Raw genomic sequence first — 7,045 nt, 5'->3', positions numbered from 1 at the left:
CCCCAGCGAGCTAAGTCTCTGGTTTCGGTTTAGAGTTCTTCCAAGAACACAGCAGGGCCACCACATTAGATATTTTATTTATTTACATTTCAAATGTTATCCTGTTTCCTGGTTTCTCCTTAGCAAACCCTATCCCATCCCCCTTTACCCTGCTTCTCATAGAAGCACCCACCCACCCACTTTAGTGGCTAGGGAATAAAGAGGGGTTAGAAATGCTTTGCTCTTGTAAATGCTTGTTATGGAAGGACATGTCTTCTCTCTTCAGAGCACTGGGATTAGTCACTCATCAGGTTCTTAATCTAGATCACTTCATAACTAATAAAGCATGTATCCTCTATAGCCATGCATTATATAACTATTAAGCTTAGCCTTCACAAAGAGTCTTTAAAAAAAAATCATGGATATATTTTCTTTGCATTTTCTACACAAAATATAAACACACCTAGCTGTAGTGATCTGAAATTGCACGTAAAACTCCAAACTCCATTTTTAAATTTCTATTGACTAAGGTATCTCATGCTTGCAGGAAGTGAAGAGGGGCATGTTTGAGTGTAGATGGAGATAGAAAATTTGCCAAAGAGATTGGGATTAAATGGTGATAGAAAACTGGAATATGTCTTCGAACTCTATCATGTTAGATAACAAATATACAGGTCAGACCATAAAATAACAAAAGGTTTCCTAAACATAGAGGCTTTTAAATGATACACGATTAGATGTTTAGCTTTAAAAGATTTCCACACTCAACTGTAAAGACCGTTTCCAGTAACAGGCATGTTTTTCTTAATCTCTGCATTCGGTGCTGCTTTTCACAACTGAGAGCCCTTAGTGGGCACTTCCAATGAAACTGCCCTAATTACCCTCCTGGTACAATTCTCTTGGCAACGTCTTATATTTATCCAATAGCAGATACCATCACTACACATGCACGGTTTAAAGGAAACACCATTCTCTTCAGTATTTGATGAAGTTATCCTGAGAATAGAATAAGATAAGTCTCAAGGGAGTACCTACAAGGACAAGGCTGGTAGGTTGACATTTACAAAATGCTCTATCTTTAACCAGCTATCCATCAATAGCATCCTAACACATGGTCAGGAACTCTTAACACAGGACAAGGAAGGGTCTTACGGTCTTCATTTAAATAAAAGAAAGATTCTCTAGCTTCGACCCAAGGAGTTCAGAATGAAAGGACATTGTTAGGATCACTAGATTTTCCTAATACTAATTTCCTCTACTATAAGACTGAAGTGCTAATAAGATTGAAGATGATCGGTGTTTAACGTTTGAAGATATTGCAAAAGAGCAAACATAATAGATTTTGTTACTAAGCAAAACATTACAGTACCAGAGCAAAACCTTAGACTCTAAATTTTTTTAATTAATTCACTTTAAAAAAAAAGTCTCTTCAAGAGTTACAGAGTTGAGGTCTAATATCTATACTGACTTTTTCAGAACATACTCAAATTATAATCACAAATTCATAATGAAAGCAAGTTTCACCTCTGTTTTACAGGCACAAACTTTCCCCTTGAGTTTTAATAGTATAGTTTATCATCAGCATGCAGACATGATTCCAGAACTCTCATTTTGAAACAATACTGCCAACACATGAATACAAATACAACCATTTTGTATGCATTGGACTTAAAGAGAAGCGCCAGTCTGTGAAAGAGCCACCATAGCCTGATGGTGTCTGGTCCCTTCAATTCTAGTGAAAACAAATTAAAGAATAATGAAGAAAACAAATTAAAGGATAATGAAGAAGAGGGGTGTCTCTGTTCATATTTCTTGAAGTACCCCAATTCACATAATCAAGAGACTTTTCCCCTAAATAATTGATTGTCAAAGCCCAGCATTTATCATGAAGGGAAAGAATTACAAACCATTAGAATTTCAGTGCTGCTTAATAAGTAGCACATGTACATGTTAGAAATGCAAAATTCTTCGGCTGCTTTAATTTGTAATTCCTTCCCCCCATTTCTATTGAGCATATTATGTGTCTTTTTGAGAAAATGATAAAATAATTGGAATTACTTTGATGTGGAAAATTATTCAACACCCACACCCACCCCAAATGTCAGAAAATGAAGTCTGGATTTGTTTTTTAAAAGCCCATGGCTCAAACACCCTTTTTATCTTTTAGAAGAAAATAATGTTGAACTAATTTCATAATGCCTCAAGTGGTCAGGACATGAATGGCTCTGGTTTAATATTCTTTCTAGGTTATACCATTGATACTTGCCATTAACATAGAAGTAAGCTATAAATACTATAATATCTGCATTGTAGCATAACCACTGTATCTTCCCAAATCAAAAATCATTCTGAAATGTTTATCACTCTTTCAGGAAGCTTAAAAGTGGAAGTAACTTCCTAAATTATTCTATTTAACTTGTAGACGTCTGCATAAAAATCATCACCACCACCACCACCAATCATCATCCAGTGTCAAGGAACAAGAGTTGGAATAAAATATAACCAAGACTAATGAATGTAAAAATACTCAAATGATCAAAAGCTGTGATAAAAGGGGCAGTTTTTTTTTGAACATGGAATATGTGTTTTCTGCCATAAATTATATCATTTTGTCATTGATTTCACCTCTTTCTTCTCATGTGCCACTTCACTTTCAGAAGTTTGTGGAGCACAATACTGTTGACTCAGTGTTATCTTTCTGATTGCAGTCTACAAGGTCCTACAGCTCCCCTGAGCTCAAGGCAAAATGGAGGACTCCCTTTCCCAGAGGGGCTTCTTCTTCTCTGTCTGATCTGGGGAGCGGGACCACCACATCCTCTACCTGAGGAATGTCACATAGTTCTTGACAAAATTACAGGTTCCACTTCCTCTCTCCAGATAAGAACCTGCTCAGCAAGCACCTGGGATTCCTGGAATGCCTCTCCATGCAAATGAGGGATTCCCAGAACCTTAAGCTTCAGCCAAGGAAACTGTCACCCTAAGAAGAACCCTTTCCCATTCCCCAAGGTTCTTATACAGCCCCTTGATTTACCCCAGAAAAAAAGTGTATGTGCACACGCTGTTTCACTGAATATCCTCTAAAACAGCTGTAACACTAAAATCCTCAGAGAAGGCTTTCTCTCTCCCAGGCGGACCTGGATCCTGCAGACCCCACCTGTTCTGGGCTTGGGATCATCCTGTGACACACCAGCCTAGACACTCAGAGAGAAGGAAGAATTCCGAACCACAGGAAGGAGCAGAAAAATGGGAAGTGCATAGAAAAAGGTTCTGACTCTCCAACAATCAATTCAGAGGCAAAGTTAAAAGAATAATAGGCATGAATACCTATTCAAGAAGGAAAAGAAAAGATATAGGAAAACAGCCATAGAAACTAACTTCTGCCATTCTTCTTTTGTGAAATACTAGTGTGGAACACTCTTTAAAAGTAACCATGCCTTATATCAAATTACCATCTAAATGCAACTCACAGAGTTCATCAGAGATGTTTCTTTGTTTCATGGATGATGATTAAATCAGAAATTAACAACTGGTCATTGAGCCAAGAACAAGTGTGTGCGGACCTTATCCACAAGTGGGACAACTACATCACACACCTTCCATGTATGTCTCAGGAGCAACTGCTAAAGAGAGGCAGAAATATTGTAAGAGTCAGAGCTTGGGAAGGACTGGACCAAATCAGTCAACGTTCCAGCCAGAGGAGAGATGGGCTCATGAGCTGCCACCCATAACTGAGTTGCTATTGAAAATTGATGGCTTCTGGGGGAGGGAGAGCCAGTTTCTTTAAGGGTGTGTCCCTGGTTGGTTGACCACACTCTAGTGGATAGGCCTACACCCATGAGTATGTGGGCAACAAAAACTGGCCTTAATGGGCTTTAAAAAACAAGCAACAACAACAATAAAAAGTTGGAAGTAGTGGAGCATTGTAAAGTGGGATTGAGAAGAGTTCGGGAGAAGAACCAGGCATGAATATGACTAAAGTACATTGTACTATGAAATTCTCAAAAAAATAATAAAATATTATATTACAAATGAAAAAATAGCAATGTCTACAGTATTTGACAAAATATTTTAAGTCTTGACTATGTGTGTGTTGTAGGGATATATACATGTATACATGTATTTATCTCCAGTTCTTTTCTTTTCTTTTCTTTTTTTACTTTCTGCATCTCAGGGCTAAAGATGAGTTATTAAAATGAAACAATGCGAAGAAGGGCCATGGTGAGAAGTGAGTAGTCAACCAAACCAGTGGTATTCTTTTGCTATCATTTGGATTTTAAAATTCTGACATCTGTCCTTCAAAACACAGAGCACTTCCTCCAGTCTAGACAGCAGAGACTGCTTCCATCTCCCACAGGACACTTGGGAATCCTAAGAACTGTCTCAAGACACTGACATTCCTAAGTACTGCCTGCATGTCCCTCCCACCCCATCCCCATCCCCATGGGCAATGTACTTCTATCCTGGGCCAAAGCTTTCACCAGATTCCACTTGAAGGTACCTTCTGCCCTGTTTTCTTTTTCACTTACCTTGTGAAGTCTCATCCCCTAGACATTGGCAGTGGCTTTGGGTGTTGGTTGAAGAGAGAGGAGCAGTTAGGATGGTGGTTTCCTGTAAAGCAGGCAATTAAACACAGCCTAGTTCAGGTCACCTAATACTCAAACCGAGAAGTCAGCAACAGGGCAAGGTTGGGGCTGTTGAGCTTTTTCGCTGTTTCGCTGTTTCGCTGTTTCGCAGTGGAACATCAGGCTGAGTTTCTTTATAGTTACTTTTCAAAAACTATTTTCCAACCTCTATATCCCTTCTGGCCACCTTCTTTCTATAAATTATCTGGAGTCACTATGTTCACCCCCTTCACAACAAAATGGACAGTTTAATGAAAGGATGGTTTTAACTAGGAAAGATAACTATCCTGGTCCAGGAAAAGGTGGGGGCATTCTTTGGTTCTTGGGTTTGCTAATTAAATGAAGGAGAAGGGACCGGTGTTATTTATCTTATTCAGATGAGAAAAAATGTGCTGAGCTCAATGAGTTAAAAAGCTCCATTCAATTCCAAAATTCTATGTGTCAATCTCATTGACAGGATTTGGGGCACTAGGATTTAGGTTTTCAGTCCCTTGTAGAATCACACTGAAAATATAAACAAATGATCTTATGCTCCAGGACCTTGCATAGTGAGCCTGGCATTCCTGAACACGTGAAAGGGTGTAGTCTAAGGTGTGGGTTTGGATTTCTCAAGACTGGAGCCGTAAAGCAAAGTAAGTGTACTTCAGGGAATTCATTGGAACCTCAGAAAAGTGTTTGTACTACTCATTAATAGATTCTAGCTAGTCAGCTTTATATATTATAAATTTACACATAACTTTCTAGAGCACAGAGTTGCAAAGGCATTTGAAATAAAACCTGATTTGCTAGAGATTGATTGCAGCCACTTTATCTAGCAAGAACAATGGTTTTGAACTTGTTTGTACTTGTAGGCACATTTTTCAATCTATCTATAGTCTTATTTTCATGAGCCCCATAAGAAATAACAGAATTTTATTAGTATCAATTCAAAACTTCCTGATATCTTAGGAAGAAACAAACTATAACACCCCTAAATCTATCTTACAGCCTGGTGCAAATTCCACACCTATAAATGACTCTTCTATATCTTCAGGTATTCCTTGTAATGTTAACTTCAGTTATTTATATTAGTTTTGGAATTGAAGTTAAAAACTCCTCAGTTAGTTTATCATAAATTAAATCACTTCATCTGGAAACAGTAGTGCCATTTAAAAAAAAATTAGTACTTTGTTTTAGCTACAACTAAATCTATTTTCAGAACCCTCCCTGGGAAAATGCACACAGTTACTTATTCACAAGAGATAAGGGAACCAAGAACAGAGCAGAAGCCAACCTTTAAACCAGTATGTTTACTAGACCTGCCTACAAAGGGCATACCAGTTTACTCCCAGGAGCATGGGTAACCCCAAAGCACCCCAACTACACCAAAACTCTACCGCCTGGCCTGGAAACTGGGCCCAAGGCTGGAGTATTCCCTCTGCCTTCTCTTTCTAACCCACCTTCTATGTCTGCGTGCCTGCTTGTTGGTTTGTTTGTTTTACTGTATTGCTAACACACTTCATGGAAATGTTTACATCATTTCTGTTTAGATGGCTAGTTGGCAAATAGAATTATATATTAAACACACAAAACATAATGAGAAAATAAGGTTTGTGATTCAGTTTGACTATCAAAAATTGACCCAAATTATTCTAATTTCTTTGTTTCAGGCAAAGAAAGGTTTGGTTCTCAAACAGGAAATAGATTCTCTTCTTCCAGGTTTGTGGTTAAAGAAAATGACAAAATAAAAGAAAAAATGTGGAACCATATAAACATTGCAATTTGAAAAGACTGAGTATGTAGCTAATAAATGCACACACACACACAAACACACACACACACACACACACACACACAGTGGCTTATTTGTATCCCAGATCACAGCTACTCAATGTTAGTGTGGAAGGATAATATAAAAGTACAACTCTCTGAATTTCTCATCATTGGCGTAAGTGAATGGGAACAGAAGCACCTCAGCCCTCTTGCTTGCTCTTCCTGGTGGCTGGATCAGACATAATTAGTGTAGAATATTAGGTAAGGCAGAGAGTGGGTAGCTTGCCAATCACGTTTACAATGGAAACAGTAGATGTTGCCACTTGCGACAGTACTATGAGGAATTAAGCAGTGGCATTTGCTGAATGCTATTAGGCCCATGGAGACCTACTCAGTCACCAGTTTAGGCCCCCACCCTTCCAAAAGATTCAGGTAGAGATGCACTATTCACTGCTAATAACTCAAGTGAGCCGGAGGCTCTGGCCAGTGGATAACCATTCACAGGGTTTTGTTTTTTCTTTAATTCATCAGGCCATATGCTACCAGGCTTTCATGCAAATAGACAAAATTATAAGTAATAAAAAAGAACCAACTGTTTTAGGGATCAGCTATTTTCCATCCTCAGTGCTATCCATGTGAGAGACCAGTTAATGAAATGGAGCTCTTGGACTCCCAGTGACACCCACCTAAAG

The 7,045-nt window shown here is 38.5% G+C and overlaps 1 long non-coding RNA gene across 1 annotated transcript in view; it reads right to left on the bottom strand.

Moving 5' to 3' along the window:
* The window catches only part of LOC116092033, an 11,813-nt gene extending 7,148 nt beyond the window's left edge, over positions 1-4,665 (bottom strand). Inside the window, exon 1 of the long non-coding RNA XR_004119153.1 lies at positions 4,506-4,665. This is a non-coding gene — a long non-coding RNA (uncharacterized LOC116092033). The remainder of the gene's footprint in view (positions 1-4,505) is intronic.
* Positions 4,666-7,045: the final 2,380 nt, after the last annotated feature.

This window comes from Mastomys coucha, unplaced genomic scaffold (assembly GCF_008632895.1).
Source record: "Mastomys coucha isolate ucsf_1 unplaced genomic scaffold, UCSF_Mcou_1 pScaffold15, whole genome shotgun sequence".
Classification (NCBI taxonomy): Eukaryota; Metazoa; Chordata; class Mammalia; order Rodentia; family Muridae; genus Mastomys; species Mastomys coucha.
This window is presented reverse-complemented; position numbering and strand designations above follow the sequence as displayed.